Genomic DNA, 21,899 nt, shown 5'->3' on the forward strand with positions numbered 1-21,899 from the left:
TTTAAAAAATTCTTCACAACTGTATAAAGTATTGTAAAAAACATTAGAACACAGAGATGAATATATTTTATTAGTTCAATGTTTCAATTTAAAGTATTGTTGGACTGCATGCTGAGAAAAAAAGAAGTAGGCATTTTTAAAAGTCCTGAGAAAAATGAGCAAATCCAGAAGTATCACGCTCCCTGACTTCAAATAATGCTACAAAGCCTGCAATAATCAAAACACCGCAGTAGTGGCATGAAAAGGGACACACGGACCAACAGAACAGAACCGAGAGCCCAGAAATAAACCCACACATGTATGGGCAACTAATTTACAACAAAGCAGCCAAAAACATACAATGGAAAACTGAAAAGCCTTTTCAATAAATGGTGTTGGGAAAATTGGAAAGTCATATGCAAAAGAATAAAACTAGACTGCTATCTGATGCAATACACAAAAATTAACTCAAAATGGCTTAAAAACTAATAGAAGACCTGAAATAATAGAATTCATAGAAGAAAACATAGGCACTAAATGTATAGACCTTGGTTTCAGAGGGGTTTTTGTAAATGACAGCATCTGCAAGGGAAGTGAAAGCAAAATTAAATGAATGGGACTACATCAAACTAAAATGCTTCTGCACAGTGAAGAAACCATTGGCAAAACAAAATACAACTAACAGAATGGAAGCATGTATTTGGAAATGATACCTCCAAAGAGAAGCGAATACCCAAAATATACAAAGAACTCATACAGTTCAACATGGGAAAACAATCCAATCAAAAAATAGGCAGAGGACCTGAACACACACTTTTCTCAAGAAGACATACAGAGGGCCAACAAATATATGAAAAAATACTCACCCTCACTAGCTATAAGATAAATGCAAATCAAATGCCTTTAAAATTTCAGGCATTATGATATCTGCCTGAAAATTTTGAACATACTTATTTGTAAAGATATTTGTACCTTATGTTCATTGCAGTGTTATTTACAATAACCAAGATGTGGGAACAACCTAAATGTCCATATATCAATGATGATTGGATAAAGAAAATGTGATACACACACATACATATATATGACATTTATATATATATATATAAATGTGATATATATGTGATATATACAGAATGGAATACTATTCAGCCATAAAAATTGATGAAATGCTGCCATTTGCAACAACATGGGTAAGTGGAGCTTGAGAGTATTATGCTAAGTGAAATAAGACTGAAAAGGACAAGAACCACATAATTTCACTTATACGTGGAATATAAAACAGAAAGTAACAAATTAACAAACTAAACAAAGAAACTATTGACACAGACAAACATACGGTGGTTTCCAGTGGGGAAAGAGGTGGGATGAGGAGGCTAAAGGGGTCAAACACACGTGGCGGGGATGAGAGATGGGACTCTGGATGTGAGTAAACTCTACAATACGCAGATGCTGTAACATAGAGTTGTACACAAGAAACTCATGTGCCATTATGAAACCATGCTACCCCAATTTATTTAATTAAATAGTAATTTAATTAAATACATTAAAGTTAGAAAAAAAGGAACAGGCATTTTTGTACTTCTGCCTACACATGTCTCCCTACTATTTGTTACACAGCAAATGTAAAAAATTGAACAACCCTGATTGTGAACTATAAATCATGCAAATGAACGGTCTTATTCAATGTCAAGTTTTACTAATAATTTCAATATGCAAGAATTGAGAAGTCCTAGCAAAGAGAGGTCCCAGAGACCCTACATGGTTGCTCAGATTCTTCTTTCCCTGTGGGACAAGAGGTCTTTGGAGCAGGGTAATACATGAGGCCTCTAACTGAAATATGCCAGAGCCTTACACAGTGGAAAATGTTTTAGTCATAAAACACTTCCATTTGAAATTCCAGGCAGTCATATAGCTTATATGATGTTCCTTTGGAATCATGCTTCATAAAGCCATTTATACTAGTCTTCTCCATCATAAACAATTCTAACCCAGGAAAGTTTAGTTAACTGTATTTCATAAGATTAAGAACTCTCTCTCCTAGCATTAGTTTATTTACCAATGGGTTTAGTTATCACTGTGTATAAAAGAAAATGATATGGGTCAGTAGAATTTTCCTTCCCCTACAATATCCTCCCAATAAACATGGGTTAGCTGTTTTAATTTATTTATCCCTAGTAACTTTCTTAATTTCCATGGGTATAAATTATGTATATTCTTTCCCGTAATTATAATTGGTTAATCTTATTTTAATGTATTCCATTTACCATAAGTTCCTTTAATACAGGAGTATTTATTTTGAGTCATTTCTTGGTTGTCTGGATTTTGTCAAATAATTATTTCAAGGTCTCATGGATACTTTTTACTTGAGATTTCCCATGTTTGGCAGTGTTGGCCAATTGCCTTGAATAATAGCTTGACAGATAAAGTATTAAGTTGATGTTTCCCTTCAAACACAGTAGACGTTGGTTAACTTTACATTCTTATCTTGATTGATAATATTTTAAACAGGTAGAGCAAATATATTTTTAACTGAAGGGCAAACTATGATCAGTTGCAAGCAACTGGCTTGAGCAGTATATTTCAAGGTAGCATCTGGACTCTGCAGGAAGGAAGACCTTGATCAATTAACGAGGTCTGGCAAAGGCCTAGAAGGGAAGAGAGATGGCATCAATACCTTGTGATTGCCAGGCCAGCTGGAAGTATCGCCTTTTCCAAGGCTGATGGCATTTCATCAAGAAAATTTTTAAAATAAAAATTCATTTGGGTTCAAAGAAATCCATTTCTAATGATGGAATTTTGAAAAGGCAGAGCTTCAGTAATATATAAAGCTGAAATGGGAGAGTTTATAGGAGAAGTTGACAAATATAAAAATAGGAAAAATAATATAGAGTAAAATGATGCAATTAACAAGTATGATCAAATAACTCTCTAGAATATCTCATGCCTTTCAAAGAAAAAAATATGCATTTGTTACATGCATCTAAAACAAGATCATATGTTAGACAACAAGGAATATCTCTAATTACAATAGACAACATATTTTGTAATCCTGATAAAATAAAATTAGAAATCAATAATATATTGTCAGGAAAATAAATTTCACACTTTTAAATAGTAAATTGGTTAAAAATGAAATAAAAGAATATAAAAACTATTTAAAAAAACATTATTTCTCAAGCCAGCAGGAAGTAGCTAAAGCCGTGTTCAGAGGTGATATCATAGCCTTACATAAAATAGGTATGAATAGATAGATAGCTCTATAGATAAACAGAATAACTGAACAGTGATTATCTAAACATTCAGCTGAAAAAAGATAGACAAGTACAGTTAAGCCAAACATTAAAATAATATAAATGGATAAAGATTGACTTACTGTAATTTTATTATGAGATAATTTTTTCTAAAAGACTTTATTCTTTTAAAATCAGACAGTTCCATAAGAAAATAAGAAAGAATATGCAAATAAACACTCTTAGGAAGTGGAAGGGTAATATGGCTACAAATGGGAGGTTTCCTTTAACTTTAAAAATGAGCTACCACTTTCTACAAATAATTTTTAAAGATTTGAAGAAATGGATATCTTTTTAAAAAGTGTAAGTTAAAAGAAGAAACAAAAAAGTAACTGGAGAACTTAAAAAATACATTAGCCACTAATAGAAAATAATCTTTAGCTGAACAATTTTCTCTATTCCCAGAGGTAAACCTTTCGGGTGAGCAGTATAGATTTAGCATTAGATCCTTAAAGGACTAATGTGCTGTTTCTTTTTTATTTGGAGATTATACTCGTACTTACACATTATTCATTTAATTAAAAATAAATAAAACATAAATTAAAAACAAGCAAACAAAATTAAGCCTCTAGTTTTTGACTGCTACTTCTCAGTCCCACATTTATATTATTTATTCTTATTACTTATTATTTATATTCCTAAGTCAAGGTCCCTAAATCCAGACATAGCCTATTCTCTACATATGCTCTTGGATCCAAATGCTATCCTTCTCTGATTCTTTTTTCTTCCTCTCTGATGCCTTTGATGTTCATTTTAAACAGGTTTCTTCTACATCACAGCACAGACGTGGAGAAAGTTCAAGACATTGTTACCAAGCAATGTTGTCCCCTGTCCCCACCCCCCGCCAAGCTCCCTAGGGATGAATATGAATACAGGGAGGCTCCTCTTGGGAGGGGAGTTGGGGGATGGAGATGCTGATTGAAATTCTTCAGCCCCCTGAATGATTCTTCTCAGTGCTTGATGTTACTATGCTGTGGGCTCATCATCTTTTCTTCAGTTGACTCAGTCTTAGAGCCAGTAACATGTTCTGAAAGTCCTTTATACCCTTAGAACTGTGCTCCTGGGTGAATAGGCTGAATAGTTCCCCCACATCCTCGCAGAAATCTCTTAGGTAACTAACATACCACCTCCCTTTGCAGAGTCAAACCTGTTTCCACTCGGGTACCCCAGGAAATAGATTCTGAACCAGCGTTTAGTCTTCAGAATGTTTAGTAAAAAGAGCACTTTGGGATGCACTCCTCTGGAATGGATGGAAAGAAAAGGGGACAGGAGGGAAAAGTCCAGTTGTCACCAGGCCCGATGACACTTTTAGTCAATGTTCCCCCATGAGGATCCCTGGCACTGCAATGGCCCTTCAGACTTGTCCCTACTGAGTGGGGATGCCTATGCCTTTATATTCCCACAGCCATTAGTCATCAAGTATGGATTCGCTCAGGAAGGACTGTGACCTTTTATGAGGTGCTTCTGAACAACTGAAGGAATCCCTGAAGGGCTCACAGCAGACTACTAACAGTCCGCCTAGCGACTGGGGCAACAAGTCCTTCCTCAGAGGGAACTCTGGGCCCCAGCCCTACGTGTGCACGGCTAAAGCCATGCATCTAAGGGACTGTATCAGACATGTCAACCCAAGTGTCTGGCTCCAGACTTCAAAGACTTTCCTTTACATCCCAGCTGTCTCTGTGGCCTTTTCACTATAGAACATCCATCTGTGTGGGGTGTGTGGGTTGCTCCGGTGAATTGGGGCGGGGAGGAGGTGGGACCGCTCAATGCAATTGGAATTAAAGAGAGAGGAATTTAAATATTGACTCTCCAAATGGCTAGCTGTGTGACTTTGAACACAACAATTGTAAGACCTAACATTTATTGTTTATTATGTACCAGTGATTGTTTTAATGGGTTTACATGCATTAAACTATCTAATCTTTTGTCCCCTGGATTATACGCAATAATATGTGCTGAGTAGCTTTGCAATGTAGATTAAGAGAGCTAAGGTATTCTCTGAACCCCCTTGTGTACCCTGGCCGGACACAGATGTCAGCTTACCCTTCCTTCCCCATCATGTAAGCATAATCAGACCCCATTTCCCTATATGGGTGGCTCTGCCAGCCTTGACATACAGGGACACTTATGACAATAGTATGGCTCCCATTTATTAAGGGATTCTCACTTTCAGACAGTCAGTGTGCTAGGACTTTTAGGTGTATTAACTCATCGAGTCCCCATGATGTCCTTGTCATTAGAGACTTGATCCCCTTGAGTCCGTACTGCCCCAGAAAGAAACCCCCAGAGAAGAATATTTCCCAAACCACCACCATCATTTATCATTCCTTCATTTACACACACACACACACGCGCGCGCACACACACACATACAGAGGCGTGCACGCCATCTTAATTTTCTTTTTTACAACCGCCTTCTTTTTGTTTCTCTTTGTCTCTAGACATATTTAAATTTCATTCTTTTGCTTTATACTTTGAATTATTTCCTGCTCAAAAATTACAGTCCCAGAGAGCAAGAAAAAAGTAATCCTCCCCTTTGGAAAGCTCAGCACGAGTGGGAATCCTGCCATTGAACAGTCTGTCCGTGTTCAATTTTAGCATCGTATAATTTCCTGCATAATTGTTTCAATGTCCTCATTCTCATCCCTGTCGCTTTCCCCACACTTTGCTATTTTTTAAAGAAAGCATCCAAACTGTGTGTCTGGTTCAACAGGGAATTTCACAGAGGAAAAATGCCAGGCTGCATCATATGCCTTGAGTTATCGCGACACCTAAGAAAGAAACGTCGTGCACCAGAGATGGAAGCCCTCCAGCCTGCAGCTGCCTTCGGTGACCTCTCCTCTCTGCCAGCCGCCCGAGGCCAGGCACGTGAACATTCCTCATGTGTTTGTGTCATTCGATTCCCAAATATCACGTCACCAAAAATATTAAAATAAAACTGCTCATAACATTTTCCTGACTCTGCCATCTGGGCCCCACTGGAGGCTGACAGGATCTGTCAAACCCAAGATAACCACATTTTTCCCTCCTTTGTATGTGTTAATGTTTGTCATAATGGATTTCACTTTAATGCCCCAATTACATTTATGACATTCGTTCAACCGAGTGGCACTAATGACTTTCATTATTATTTATGCTCCTCCTTAATTATAAGACTCTCACCTCTCTCATTACACACAGTCTTTCCTAACCCCCTCACGTGCATACATGCTCTCCAGGATGAGGCTAATGTGCCTTGGCTTCCAATTTCAGAAAACACAATGATTAATTACTCCTGTTAAGTCACCCTACCCTTGGGTGATCCGATTGGCAAAACGAGAAGACGAGCCAGATTGTTACTCCAGACGGATTTCCCGGGACACCTGTCAGAAAGAGGGAAAAAAAAAAAAAAAGAAGAGGAGGAGGAGGAGACCCCAACCCCCATGATTGTCTTAGCTCTGGGATAAGTCACACTTTTTTTTTTTAATTAAAAAAAAAATAGCAAAGCTTTGGGACAAATGCCCTTCTTGGCAGATGACAGTCAGACTCAAGGAAGTGACAAGAAACTGAGTATCCTATCAGGCCCCTCCCATCCAATAAAGCAGCTTCCAGAATGAGCCCACCTACTGGGGGAGATTGCAAACATGGGACCAGTGTTTTCAGCTCCTTCATTAAGACAAAGAATTTTTTAATGCCTCTTGAATCTGGGTTGGGTTTATGATTTGATTTAGCCAAGAGCATGTGGCAGAAGCAACGTTGGTTTTGTTCCAAGCCTGGGTCTCAAGAGGACTTACAGCTTCCACTCTGCTCCCTTGGTGTTTCCACCATTTCCACAGGAGCAAGCCCTGGCTCTTCATAAGGAGAACGTCCTATTGTCCTGGGTTCTCAGCTAAACGCAGACGCACGAGCAGGCCTAGCTTAGATCAGCCAAATCCATAACACACCATCCGGCTACTTCCAGCCCAAGTTGACAACCTGCAGAGCTCAGATCCCAGAAAATGGTGGTTGTGTCAAACGTTTTGGGCGGTTCATTATACAACACAGTCTAAACAGGGCATGGACTCTCAAATGAAGATTGAGGAGAAAACTAATCATTACTTATTTTGCTATTTTTTTTTCTAGGAAAAAAACCCCTCCACAAATCTAAGAAACTATTATTCTTACCTTTCTCACTTGCACATGAAAAAATGAAGTCCCAGAGGTGGCACAAGATCAGGCAAATGAAATAATTTGTTCAAGATCTCAGACGAGAAAGCAAGGTTGAGGACTAGGACTCTTTGGATCATACACGTCCAAGCACCACACTTGCTGGCACACAGCCTGGACCGTCAGAAGCAGCATTTCATGTGTCCCTACGCCTGTCCCAGGGCTGGCAGAAAGAGGTAGGTGGCGACGGGGAAGTCAGGGAACAAAGTATAGCCTTGGGATTCTCTCCTCGTCAGGAAGCAGAGTTGGCCCCTTCACATCTCTTTCGTAAGTGGATGAACATGAGAACAGTTAGAAGCAGCTGCTTAAGCCACAGCCAAAGGCACATCCAGGCAGAACCATGAATTTGGCCCAGTGCTGCATTTCAGTGTATAAAATGCTTCTGCTAAGAAGTGTGAGTTGTGTTAAAGAGTCTGCACATCTGCGTAAAGGAGCGAGCATTTTTTAGGGTAACCCTTATAATCACTGCCATGAGCATGCCTGCCTTCTGTTCTTTCTTAGATAAAAATTTTCATCTAAAATTGAAGTATTTTAAAAATTAAGTTTAGTTTCACTGCTCCCCCTCCTATCCATGCTTTTTTTGAGAAACTAGTGAGGATGGTCCCCTCATTCTTAAACCACTGTGCCCCCAAATTTAACTTATAATAAATAAAATTGAAAAATAACCATAATGATCTACAGTATGCCCAAGTAACCTGTATTCTAATTTGAATTAAATTTTCCCTATATTCCACTCTGTTTTTATTTATTCTTACTCTTTGCAAATTCCTATATATAAAATTCTAGATTTTCTATATCACTTAATAATTCATTCAAAATATGTATTTATTCATTTAAAAAATATCTACTTTCCTTGCCTTTGACTGAGGGCCTAGCCACGCTACTGTGCAGGCATAGCCCCTTCAGCCCTAAGCAATCTCTGTAAAAAGATGGAGATACACTCTTTGATTTCAGAGATCCCTCTGATATCTCTATTAACTTAGTATTTTATACGGAAAGGCATCCTTACCTTACCAACTGTGGATGAATATGGATTTTCCAATTAATATATTATAAAAGTGGAATATATCTGCCTATTGAGCTTTTCCAAGAGATATTTAGCAGTTTTCATTTCAGAAACCAATATCTTGCTGTCAGATATTTATACATGGAAGGACAACTGAAGGGGGCCATTAATATGGCTTCCACAGCCTTTCCCATTGGACTTTGTGGTCATGTGATCACCCCCAGGCCAATGAGATTCCTGCAGAAATCTGCAAAAGACAGGTGGGAATATCCACTGCACTTCTGAACTACAGTTGGCAGTCAAATATACATGTAATTCTTCCCTAATTGAAGTCATCTTGTTCCCATAAGTTAGATATCACTTACATGTTTTGTATGTGAAGTTCTAAGTTCCAGAGTTTTATAAGTTACAGCTTCCCCAGAATAATCAATCCAGGGACAAATCCTAAGCCCACTGCTTGGTGGACTATTTCAGAAATCACCTGGATGAGTCATCTTATGAAATATCTGATTTCTCATTCTGACCTACAAGATTTTAATTTTTCAAATCTGAAATGAAGTCAAGGATTCACTATGGTTGACAAGGTCTTAAAGTTTTAAGATTCATTGTCCTGCAAAGTATTTCACATGAGGAGATAAATGAGTTTTATTCTAAGTGGCTACAATATTATCCTTGCCTTGTGCCTAATCCCTGATATTTTTACCAAAGAGATTTGGGAGACTAACCATAGTGAAGAAGGAGGTGATATGAATTTTGGGTAGCTATGACAACTCTCCATTGTGTGACCTCAAGAAATCACTTAACTTTTATGGGTATCAATTTCCTTACCTATAATATAAGAACAAACTTTCAGACAAGATCCTGATCACTGTCTTTGATCAGGTGACAGGGTTTCCTTGGAGCTTCTACCAGGGTCACCCAGCTGTGAGTCTGGGCAGTGGCTGAACAGACTACACCACACAACGCTCCTTAAGGTGAGCACTTTTTAAAAAATTATTTATGAAGTTAAATAAGATGGTGTCTGGAGAAAAGGCTCCAAAATCAAAGTCTGGACAAGATGTCTCCAAGGGCCATTCTGGCTCACTGTTCTGTACAAATAGTCATTAAAAGGAGAATTACACCAGAACAAGATCACTTGAGAAGTGAGGTTGATAGCACAGTCAGACCCACAGTTACAGAGCAATTAGTAGCAGCTCTGCCTGAAGACTTACGGCAAAACATGGTTTCCCATTGATTTTTGTAGCTATTAGAACTAACTCCCTAAGCTGAGGAAGCAAGCCTGGCAATCATGATTAGAATTCAATAATTGGGACCCTTTACTCGTTATGTTGTACTGCTGTTGTTTTACAGGGCAAGTACTAGTCATGGTTGCTACATTAAAAGGTCTCATAGCAGAGTTAATAACTATTCTCTGGGGTTCCGAGAAGGTAGCCTAGAGTACTTGGCACGCTCCTATTCGTTCTTCAAGATCTTGCTCAAATGCCACCTCATCAATGAAACCACTTCTGATCCTACACATCTCCATGCAGGGAAGAATTAATTGCTCCCAAACCTGAGTTTCCCCAGCATCTAATAACAATAATAAGTAAAATAACAACAGTGAATATGATTTCTCTTCTGGACTAGGCTTTCTTTCTTATCTTGGGAATTGCCTATGTTTTACCCAGGTAATAACCTGGTGCGTAATCATTTGCACTTTAATATGTCTGTCTTTCTTCACCATCTGACTCACTCAGTGCTTGCCTGAAGCTTAGCAATTTTTTTTTTTGGTTGATAAATTTAAGAATAAAATAGATAGATAAAATTGCTTTCTTTATACCTTCTATGTTCTCATTCTTCCAATTCTCATAAACTCTCCTGGCTCCAAACCAAGCCTGCTAGTCCTGATTCAGCCCCTCAACTGGGCTGAGATCTAATGAGAACAAAAGGCATTGAAGAAGCCTGACCAGCGCACTGACTCACCAGGTATTTACTTCCCCCCCAAAGAGGCATGTTAGCTTCCCTAACCCCCTCCTGGTATAAGTAGAGATGAAATGCTTTTGGAGACAAACTTTCTTGCTTCCGGAATCCACTCTATGCGCCTTTCTCCTCTGAAACCCACAGCCCTGAACTCCAGTTTCACATTTGTCTTTTTTCTAAATGTTTGGTTCCCAAGAAACGTTCCCAAGGCTGCCTGCAATACGCTGGCATGGCCTTTGCGCCCTTGCTTCATAGAGCGCCTTGCACAGCAGGCCTCAGCTGTCCCCACTGGGGAACACGAGTTGTTTCCTGAAAACTGTAGACTGTGGTAGGGGACAGGAAGGAAGGGAACGTGTAGAAAAACCCCTTGACTGGAGTGGTGCCCATCTTCATTGAGAGGTTTTGTGCTTTCGATTTAAAAGTGATTTTAATTTGCAAGCTGTGTTTTCGTTACTGTTCAGCTAATTACTAATTGTGTCACTCTGCATAAGTTCTTGTAACAGCAAAGACTTAGTTTCCTTACCTGGAAATTATGAGTAATAATAGCATTTATCTCCTAGTACTTTGGTTACAATTTAAATGAGTTAATAACTGTAAAGTACTCAACATTGTACCCAGGATGACAAAGAAAATGTTCTAAGTATAGATAATTATAATTATATATTAAAAATGATCCCTTGTTAATGCAGTGAATTCTAAAAATAGGTTGTTAATTTTAAAGCATCTTTTCTTTTCTGGGGTAGATCATGATATTCAGAATTGATTTGTGATTTGCCTTGGATGTGACTCCTTGTCTCAAAGATGTTTTGTAGGATGTTTTCGGTCTTCCTTCCGCCTAGAGGCAGCATTCCTGAACCTGGGCCAGCCTTGTGTCTTTCTTTGGACAATAGACCACAGCTAACACGGGTGTCAGCTTCAAGCCCAGGCCATCAAGCTTCCACGCTTGTGTTTGCTGTCTTAGAAGCCTGCCCAGGACCATGAAAGCCACCATGGTGAGGCCGCAGAGGGTCAGTAGAGACACATGGCACTGTTTCCTCCCTATCATACCAGCCAACAGCCAGCAGCTCTCAGGGACAGGGTGTCGAGGCTGAAGGGCAGCTACCAACATACCCAAGAGGGTCCCTAGCTGAGGCCAGAAGAGGCACTCAGCTGAGCTCAGGCTAAATTGCCAATACAGACTTGGGAGCTGCATAAATGGCAGTTGTTGCAGCCACGAGGTTTGAGGGTCATTTATTATGTAGAAATAACTAACTAATACAAAAGGCATGGGCTTTGTAATCTGCTCATCAGATATTTCACAGAGGTTTCTACACTGTATAAACCCAAATGGCAGTGTATCGCATGGCATAATGAACTGGGGTTTCCCCAATTGTGAGACAGGCATACCAACCCCATGACTAAATAAAAGGTCCGTAAGTACAAAAGTGAGATAGATTTGGCTTGACTAGATAGTTCAGGTTTTATTCCAACTTAAAAAATAACCCCAAGTTTATTGTAAAAATGAAGGAGATCATCACAAACACATCACACACATACAAATACACATTCACTTCTGACTTTGGCATACAGTCCTAGAGACCTTCCTAGCTAGATCTGTAGGGTTGCAAGGTGAGGGTTTTTAATTATAATCTGTAACACCAAACAAAAGATAAAGAGCAAGGAAAATAGGATTTCATTTGCTGTCTTTCTGTGGAGCACAAATTCTAACCTATCACAGACTTTTTCATTTTCCTCAGCATGCTGAATGTTGTCAAATTTAATCAGATAATGTCCACAAAACATAGTTTGTTTCCCAGAGAAAAGCTCTCTTTTTAGATATTTTATGCTAGAAATGTTAGTTATGTTTACGTTTTCCCAATTGCATTGTCTGTCCCTCCCTCCTCCTTGCCTTCCCTTCCTTCCTTCCTTCCCTCCCCTCCCTTCCTCCCTCCCTTCCTCTTTTCTTTTTATTTTCCTCTTCAGTGTGAATCATCCACTGCAGTTGTAAAGGAACAGCTTTGTGGATCGCCTAGGTTCCTTTGTTTTGAATAAGGTCGTGCTTTTTGGTGAAGCCTAATTTTCTTAATTAGTGCCTAATTAGAATGCTAGAACATGAAAGTCATGGGCAATATCTTTCAGTCAGCAATTCTATAAAGAAACAGTAAGTGGGAGGAAGGTCAAGAAAACAAAACAAAACAAAAACTCAAAAGACCAAAAGAACTAGAGGAAGAGGTAAAAAAAAAATCAAACCCACTTTCTGGCACAACCTAGGAGACAATGAAAATCCCAAAGGTTATCAAACTGATATCAGAGATAATGTAAAGTGCAAGTGACAAAAATATGGAAACTATAGAAAGCTTAATGATTTTAAAATGAATTTTACATTTAATATTGAAGAAACTTATTTGTAAGTTTTTCCAAGCTTTGTCTGTTTTGAAAATCACTTTAAAAGTAATACAAACATTAAGTACTAACTTGGTCTGTACTGACAGAGTTAGATAACAGTTAAAAGTTTGCTTCCCTTCTCTCCTGGCCCAGCTTTACTCCTTAAAGGTAAACATAACCATTTCAGGTGGTCAGCACCATAATCTCATGTGGGATTTCTTTTCATTGTCCTTTTGATTTGGTCTATTGGATCCCTGCATTGAACGTGTCATATTCCCTCTCCTTCTTCATTTTACTGTTTATTTTTTTTTGTATGCAAAACAAATTGTTTTATTTGAATACAACAACACATAACACATAAACTGCGTTTTATCTTATTTACTATGTTTTGTTTTTATTTTGTCAGAGTTTGGTTTTTTTTTTCCCAAAGAAAGTGAATGGAAATTCAATATAAGAATCCATGTCTGAGTAAGTCTTTATTTTGTACTCACACTGTACTTTGTTCAGGGATTGCAACTGGGGCTTCTCCATGAGGAAAGGAGAGGAGTAGGAAGGGGGGGGAAGACAGAGAGAGAGAGAGAGAGAATATGAATATGAATATGAATATGAATATGGAGAAGCACTATAATTCCAGGCATGTGGGTGAAGTCTTCCAGCTCAACACACTTACCAGCTGAAGGCAACAAAGTGAGCAATCCCAGTTGATGTCATTTGCTGAAGAACCACCAGTTAGTTGAACCCTGCCCTAATTCCTTACGTAAGGAAAACAATAAAGAATAAATCAGCACCATAAGTTACTACAATTTGGAGGCCTTTGTTCCAAAGCCGGTTGTCTACGCTTACACTGGGAGCTCTAATTTCCCACAGGAAGATTATCTGATTTCTTTAGAGAATTTTATTCTGGAAGTTGAATGAGTTGCCTCAGTGGCTCTTTATACTGAGGATTAGGGAAAGGAAGAGTTGTGGTGGTTGACACATTTGTTCCATAAGTAGATTTTAAATGAACCATTTTGATTTTTGTCCCGCTTATTCCTATTGTCTGAACCTCATGTTCAAGTATGGATCTCTATTCAGAAAAGAGAATTTCTCATATTCTTCAGTCACCTCCCAAGGGCACTATGGCTCTATCCTTCTCAAGTTGGTTTACCAATTTATTTCCACCACTTGTTATCTTCCAGAAACTTGTTTAAATTCTCAATGCTGACAAGAGCATAGCCTTTATCTCTCTTTTCATTCTTCCATCTTAAGAAGAAGATACAGTCTTTAGCTATAAGCATGTAGTCATTGTTATTTACCACATCTGTTACATTGAAATTCCATAAACATATCAAAAAGCAGGTCTGATCTTAGCACATTTTAATGTCCTAACCAGGCAGTTACCTTCAGAATAACAGATATATAGCTGTGGTAGCTATTCAAACCCTAACTTATGATATGTTCCCTCATCCATTGCATGACTGCATGAGCATGTTGAAAAATTTAAAATTCCTCCTATACAGTATCTTTTGTCTTCAGCTAACTTGGTTTCTTAGATATACTTTATTATGATTCATCATTCAACGCTTTTCTCAATTATTATTTTTTCCTCATCTGAGGACATGCTTATTAATTTCAGAGAGAGGGGAAGGGAGCAAGAGAGAGAAACATTGATGTGAGAGAAAAACATTCATTTGTTGCCTCTTGCACATGCCCCAACTGGGGACTACACCTGCAACCCAGGCATGTTCCCTGACTGGGAATCAAACCCACAACCTTTTGGTTTATAGGATGATGCTCCAGCCAGCTGAGCCACAACAGCTGGGGCTTTTCTTGGTTATTTTTTTACACAGTAATTTGGGTTTTTCTCTCTACGTCTAGGTGATTATCTTGAGGGCCTTCTTCTGGTCACCTGTAATAATTGATGTAAGAGTCTCTAAATGGTAAGTTGTATTTAGTTTTAGATCACAGAAGTAGTTAAGGTTAGGGGTAGGAAAAATGCTAATGATAACAACACACATGCAATCACTGCAGAGTCTAATATTTAAGTTCCATCACCAATCTTATCTTCAGGTTCCTCTTATGTATCTTACTCACCAAACTGGACTAATCTTCACTTTTAAAAGACACCTAATGATTTCAGGCTCCCATATCATTACTCAGGAGATTTTTCCATCTGAAAGGCACATTCAATTCTATCTTTGCCTGTAAAAATCCTCCTAGGTCAATTTAAATGCTGCCACATTCAGGAAGCCTGTATCATTCTTCCAGCGGAATATCATTTCTCTTCTGAATAATCCATCATAACACAGCATCTATCACTTTCTATAATTTTTTCGTTGCTTGCAAACATTTTGACCTATCTTCTACTTGTTAAAATGTGTGTGATAATTTCAGTGGCTAAGGTCTTTGCAGGTCTGTTTTTATTGCCTCTGTTCTTGCTCATCATAACTTTTTTCTTTGTTTTCTTGGTTGCCTTCACAGTGGGAGGCTCGTTATATTTGTAAAATTATTTTTAGGAATAATATTAGGTTATGTGTGAAGGTGTGCTCATCGGGAGAGGATATATATATTTGCTTTTCCCAAGTATCTGGAAGTACTGTTGGTCTTGAACCACCTTAAATTAAATTCAAGTCGTGATGTTGCATGGACTATCCAACCCATACGAAATTAGGCTACACAAGCACCCATGATAATCTGATTCAGTCTTATCCCCAGGCTGTAATGCTTTAGGAAATGAGATAATTGTGTGGGTTTATGTTCCCTACATTGTGTGAGTCCTGGTAATTAATTTCTTTCCTGTTATGCAGGGAAGGGTGTAAAAAGGAAAATTCAAATTTCCAGGATTAATAAATGCCCTCAAGGAAAAACTAAATTGTTCACCTCTGAGTGAACACCTTCAAATTTAGTGGAGACAATGTTTTATTATTTTGTTAGTTTTTTAATGCCATTTTTCAAAATATTTTTATTCAGCTTTTTGTTTGTTTGTTTTTCTTCAGTTTTTCTGAAAAAAAAACTTTATGGGAATTAGAAATGATTAAAATACAATACCTACATGGCTCTAATTCTCGATTATATTTTAATGATTATATTTTAATGCTTACTATAGATTTCTATGCCTTTAAATTAGCCTACTATGTTGCAGGCTCCTTCGAACCAAGGAAAAATTTTACTCTTTTTTGTATCTTCCCCAACTCCTTTATTTCATAGGCACTAAAAGATTAGACTTTAAGTTGTTTGTGTGTCAGTTTTTGTTGCTTTTTTGCAATTTGTCCATTTCATATAATTTTTTACACATTACTGAGTTATTCAGAATATCCTATTATTATCTTTTTATGAATGTAGGATCTGTAGTGATGTTCCCTTTTTTTCCCTTAGATTTGTTATTGAATCTTCTCTTTTATTGCTCTTGATTATTCTTGTCAAAGCTTGCCAATTTCAATAGTCTTTTCAAATAATTGACCTTTTGACTTTATTGATGCCTGCTATTGTTTTTACTATTTTATTATAGTCTAAGTCTATCTTTACTATTTTGTTTCTCTACTTCCCTGAAACTAAATTTATTCTTTTTCAAAATTCTTAGTGTAAATGCCAAGCTTATTGACTTATGCATGAGCATTCCTCTTTTCTGACATTTGCATCTCAGGCTATAAATTTCACTCTAAACCTGGCCTTAACAACATTCAATTTCCATTGTAATATCTTCTTTTTCCATTGGGCCATTTAGGAGTATATTTTGAAATTTCCAAATTTCCAAGAAATAACCCAGATTTCTACCCACAGTAGAATGGATAGAGTATAGAATATTTATATGATGAAATGCTACTGGCAATTATAATGAAGGAACTTCTGTTACTAAAAGTGACATGTAATAATATCCATATTATTATTGACCAGAAAACAAAACAAACACATATTATTGTAGATGATATACATGGTTGAGACACATACAAAACTAAAACATGGTAAGGTATTCATGCCAGGATAGTGATTATCAGTGTGGAAGGTGCTATCTGTGATTGGCAGGGTCCAAGAGGTGTCTCTCAGGGTGCTGGCGATATGCTAGTAATATCTGTTATTTAACCTCAGTGGTGGTTTACATGGAAATACTCATTTGCATCTTCTCCTGATCCTCTACAATTATAATTTGTGCAAATTAATGTCTGTGAGTTATGCAAACATAATTTGTGCGACTTAATGTTTGTAAATAAAATGCTTGAGAGAGTGTTGAATTTATTCAGTACATGTTTTTGATTGATTACTATCAGCATCTACACTGGACATCAGTAGGTCCAAATGATGAATTAGGTAGGGTTTCTACCCTTCTAACATTATAATTTAAGATACAAGTATTTGTGTAACTCTTTCTTTGATACCTATTGGAGTAGCTGTCATGAAAAGGACAAGTATAGCACTTATAGACACATGGGAGAAGCAAAGAAAACTCTGTCTCTAGAGGTAACTTAAGGTTTGATGGCGGAAATGACAGTCAAGTTGCATGTCCAGGATTGAGCAGGTTGGAATGTGGAGATAATCATACTAACAGCCTTTTACTAAACAATTGCAATGTACAAGGCATTAACTCATTTAACCTTTACATCGATCTTGAATGGGTACTTCTATCTCTTTTTAAATTTTGAAATACTTTTATTTTTTTATTGTTGCTAAAGTACAGCTGTCTCCATTTTTCTACCCACACTTCTACCCCCTACCCACCCCCACCTCCCACCCTCAATCCTACCCCGCTTTGGCTTTGTCCATGGGTCATTTATATGTGTTCCTTGACAACCCTTCCCTTTCTTTCCCCCTGTTATTTCCTTCCCCCTCCCCTCTGGTTCTGTCAGTTTGTTGTTTATTTCAATGTCTCTGGTTATATTTTCCTTGCTTGTTTTGTTGATTAGGTTCCACTCTATCTTTATCTTAGAGTTAAGGCAGCCCAAGTTGTCATAAATGGAGTAGCTTCAATGCAAGTTACCTTTAAAAGGAAAGTCAAGAACCAAAGCCAGGTTTGCTTGGCTGTAAGATTAGGTTCATAGGAGTTCTCTTTACTGCCTCTGAGGAGGAAAAGGGCATGTCAACAACAAAGACAAGTGAGCACATTTGAGGAAACAGAATGGTTCAGCTTATTATTTTGTATTTCCAAGGAAAAAGTAACCCCTGAGCGCAACTCCCCCTGCCCAGGCAGGCAGTCTTGATTAAAGACGCTAAGTTACTCAGAGGCTTGTGGTATGTGAAAAGGGGAAATAGAAAGACTCACCTCATGTTTTTGAATTTTACTGCCCTAATTCTTAAGTGTAGAGGGCTGATATCTCACCAATTAAAGTGTATTCTTGAAGGCTGTTGTTTTGTGTTTTGGAGCACGCACCTGGAAATGGAAACTGTGAGCAGAAGACAGAGAGAAAAAGCCAGTCGGGGGGCATCATCCCCCATTTCTCTTTTCATAGTTGACACAGGTGTTAATTGGAAATGATCCACTTATTTTGCAGAATAAAAAAATAAGAAGGCTGGTTTTCTGGGTCTGATTTTTCACAAAGCCCTCGAACTTCATCTCCTCATTGTGAGGCTGTCAAATGACAACCTGTGTGTTCAAACTGTCTTTGGCTAGTTAATGCTTTTAAAATTGAAAAGAACAACACAAAGCACACTAAAATAAAGCCTTTATGAGGGACGTGCAGAAGGCTGCCCCTTCTCTGTAGCCACCAACACAGCTGGCGTTTTACACTCCACTTGCATCACGCCCTTACGTCATCTCCCGGCCCCAGCGAGCTTTAAGCCTCCCATTTCTGAATAAAGGGTAGCGTTCAAGTACCTAACCTTGGAGTCACAGTCTGCACAATAGAATCCTTTCTATCTGTGACCTTAGGGAAGTTATATGTGTTACTTAATCTGTTTTCCCATCTGTAAAGTGGAACAGAATAGCTCCTTTGAGTCACTGTGTAAAAGTTCTTAGCACAGGGCCTGGCATAAAGTAGACTCCCGATAACTGTTACTACGTGTTGTTTTGGGTACTGCTGTAATTACAGATAGTCTGGGGCCCAGTCTATCAAAGCTTTCTCGCTTTTCATGATGCCTTAATCCCCAGAGCCTTTCGACCAGGTTTCCTTCCTTCTTCCCTTCTATATTTATTGGGCTCAAATACCCAAGCAGAGCTAACTTTCTCTACCACGTGAGGTCTGGCCCTTGAGAGTTTTCAGTGTGCTAAATTTACTGTCTTAATCAACTCACCCTTACTAACTAGGGAAAGATAGAGGTCATGTCATGGACCAGCCACTCTCATTATCCCAAACAACCTGACCCCACTTCTGTTTAGTATCTCGCTCAAAGCCAGTGACTAATGTTTCAAAGACCCACCTGTAATATTAATTCTTTAGCAAAAATATAATGACATGATTCTTAGCTTACCAGAATATTGCCTAGCTCTCATTTTGGCTATTTAGATAGCACACTAGTGTAAGCCAATTCTGATTCTAATTATTCTATTCAGAGAGATACACAATCCAATAACAACTCCTATCTTAAAATGCAGTAGAGGACTTTGAGTCTTAAAAATGATTAGATTTTAAGCTGAAGATTGCTTTTGGTGAAAAACAGGGATGAAGGTCTCGAAGTCTTTCAGCTCTTTTACAAATACCTCAAACTTTAATACCCTATTAGAAACATATGATAATAAGCCTTATAATAGGGTCACTAGATTCATAGTATTTAATGCTGCTTTTGTGGTGATGACTTTCAAAGGAAGTTCTGATGTTATATTGTGTATAAAATCAAATGTTATGTGTAAAAAACATTTCATTTAATCCCAAAGAGGGCGAGGTACAGTAAATTTACTTGCTATTCCATCTTTGCCCAGTTACACTAGACTATTTGCTAAATAAAAAGAAATAACTGAATCTTACATAGACATGACAAAATAATTCATAGTTTTTCCAGATCAGCATTCACAATAGCCAAGAAATGAAAATCACCTAAACATCCATCAAGGGGTAAATGGTTACAGAAACTTTGTTATATTGAATGCTTCGGTGGTTCATATATATAAAATGGAACATTATTCAGCTTTTAAGAAGCTGGAAATCCTGTCGTTTGCAACAACATGGATAGAATTGGAAGGCAGTACGCTAAGTAAAATAAGCAAGACAGAACAGGCAAACACTGCATGGTATCACTTATATGTGGAATAAAAATTATTTTTAAAAAGTCTAACTCAAAGTAGAATGTGGTTGCCAGGGGCTGGGTGAAAGGAGCAACGAGGAGAGGTTTGTAAAAAGGTACAAGCTTTCAGTTGTAAGACAAATAAAGACTGAGGATATAATGTACAAAATGGTGACTATACTTGATAGTATCGTGTCGTATAATTGAATTTTGCTAAGACAGTAGAACTTGTGTTCTAACCAAAACAAACAAAACCACGAAAAGGTAAATACATAAAGTGATAGACATGTTAATTAACTTGATTGTAGGAATCCTTTGGCAATGTATACCTATATCAAATCATCATTTTGTACTTTAAATGTTTCAATTTTATCTGTCAATTATACATCAATTAAACTAAAAATATGTAACATATATACATTACATAGAATATACATTCTTTTATATATACTTTTATCTTTTGATTTATAATTTATATTTTACTTTATATATTCTTTTATATTTGATATTTTAAGAATACATATGCCATTTAATATATAAAGAATGTATGCATTCTTTTATTATTTATAGAATTCAAGATTGGAGCCATTGCACCCTGGACTTTATCCTATGGGAATCTTTTTGATCACTAATTCAATCTCTTCACTTGTTATAGGTCTATTCTGATTTCTAGTTCTTACTGATTCACTTTGTAGTTTGTGTCTTTCTAGAAGTTTGTACATTTGATCCATGCTATTTAAATCGTGTGCGTACAAGTGTTCAGAGATTTTCTTTATTATTTTTTTTATTTCTATGCAGTCAGCATTCATGTCCCCTTTTTTTAAATCTTGATTTCAATCATTTGAATCTCCTCTTTTTTTCTTGGCCAATCCAAAGTTTTGTCAATTTTCTTTTTTCTTTTTTTATATTTTATTGTTTATGCTATTGCAGTTGTCCCACTTCTTTCTCCTTGGTCCCCCTCCACCAAGCACAACCCCCTTGCCCATAATCAGGACCTTCACTGTGGTCCATGTCCATGGGTCCTTCATATATGTTCTTTGACTAATCCCTTCACCCCTTTTCAATCAAAGAACCAAGTTTTGGTTGTTCTTTCCTTTGTTTCGTATTTCATTAATCCCCACTCTAATCTTATAATTTTTTTCTTTTGCTTTTATTAGGAGTACCTTGATCTATTTTTCCAATGCATTAAAATGAAAGATTGTTTATTTGTAATCTTTCTTTTTTTTTTTTAAATATAGGGTTTTAGAGCTATAAATTTTCCTTGGAGCATAGCTGTGTCTCATAAGTTTTGTTGTAGAGTGTCTATATAGTCATTTATCTCAAAGTATATTCTGATTTTCCTTGTGATTCTTCTTTGAGTCATTGTTTATTTAAAGTCTATTATCTTATTTTTAATTTCTGATTTGTATTTTGTTATTTGATGGTTAAACATGATACTTGGCATGTTTTCAATATTTTTAAAATTAATTGGGGTATTTTTTTGTAACATATGACATTCTTGAGAATGTTCAATGTGCAGTTGAGAAGACTGTGTATTCTACTGTTGACAGGTGCGGTGCACTAAAGATGTTTTAGATGAGTGCAGTGTTCTAAAGTAGGTTCTTATTGTGTCTAGTTTTCTACTTGCTTTTTGATCTTATGTCAAGTTGTTCTATCCATAATTGAATGTGGGGTATTGAAGTATACAACTATTCCTGCTAAGTTGACTCACTTTAATTCTGTGAGTTTGTTTCATGTATTTTAGGGGCTTTATTATTAGGTGCATATATGTTTATAATTGTTATATCTTCCTGATGGATTGACCCTTTTATCACTATAAATTTTTCTTTCCAAACTTTATTTTAAAGTTTGTTTTGTCTGATATTACTGTTGCTGTTTTAGAATTCACATGGCTTCTACTTGCACTATGTATCTTTTTACACTTGTTTATTTCCAACTGTATGTATTTTTGAATCTAAAGTGTGCATCCTGTAGACATCAAATAG

General features: G+C 37.2%; 1 protein-coding gene across 1 annotated transcript in view; it reads right to left on the minus strand.

Annotated features, from left to right (window-relative positions):
- ARPP21 (cAMP regulated phosphoprotein 21) overlaps window positions 1-7,668 on the minus strand; it is a 169,665-nt gene extending 161,997 nt beyond the window's left edge. The window contains exon 1 of the mRNA XM_054595327.1: window positions 7,416-7,668. The gene's annotated coding sequence lies outside the window, so the exon portion shown is untranslated. The remainder of the gene's footprint in view (window positions 1-7,415) is intronic.
- Between the last annotated feature and the right edge of the window lie 14,231 nt (window positions 7,669-21,899).

This window comes from Pteronotus mesoamericanus, unplaced genomic scaffold (assembly GCF_021234165.1).
Source record: "Pteronotus mesoamericanus isolate MK-2021 breed Mesoamerican mustached bat unplaced genomic scaffold, CSHL_Meso_final scaffold_54, whole genome shotgun sequence".
NCBI classification, from domain to species: domain Eukaryota; kingdom Metazoa; phylum Chordata; class Mammalia; order Chiroptera; family Mormoopidae; genus Pteronotus; species Pteronotus mesoamericanus.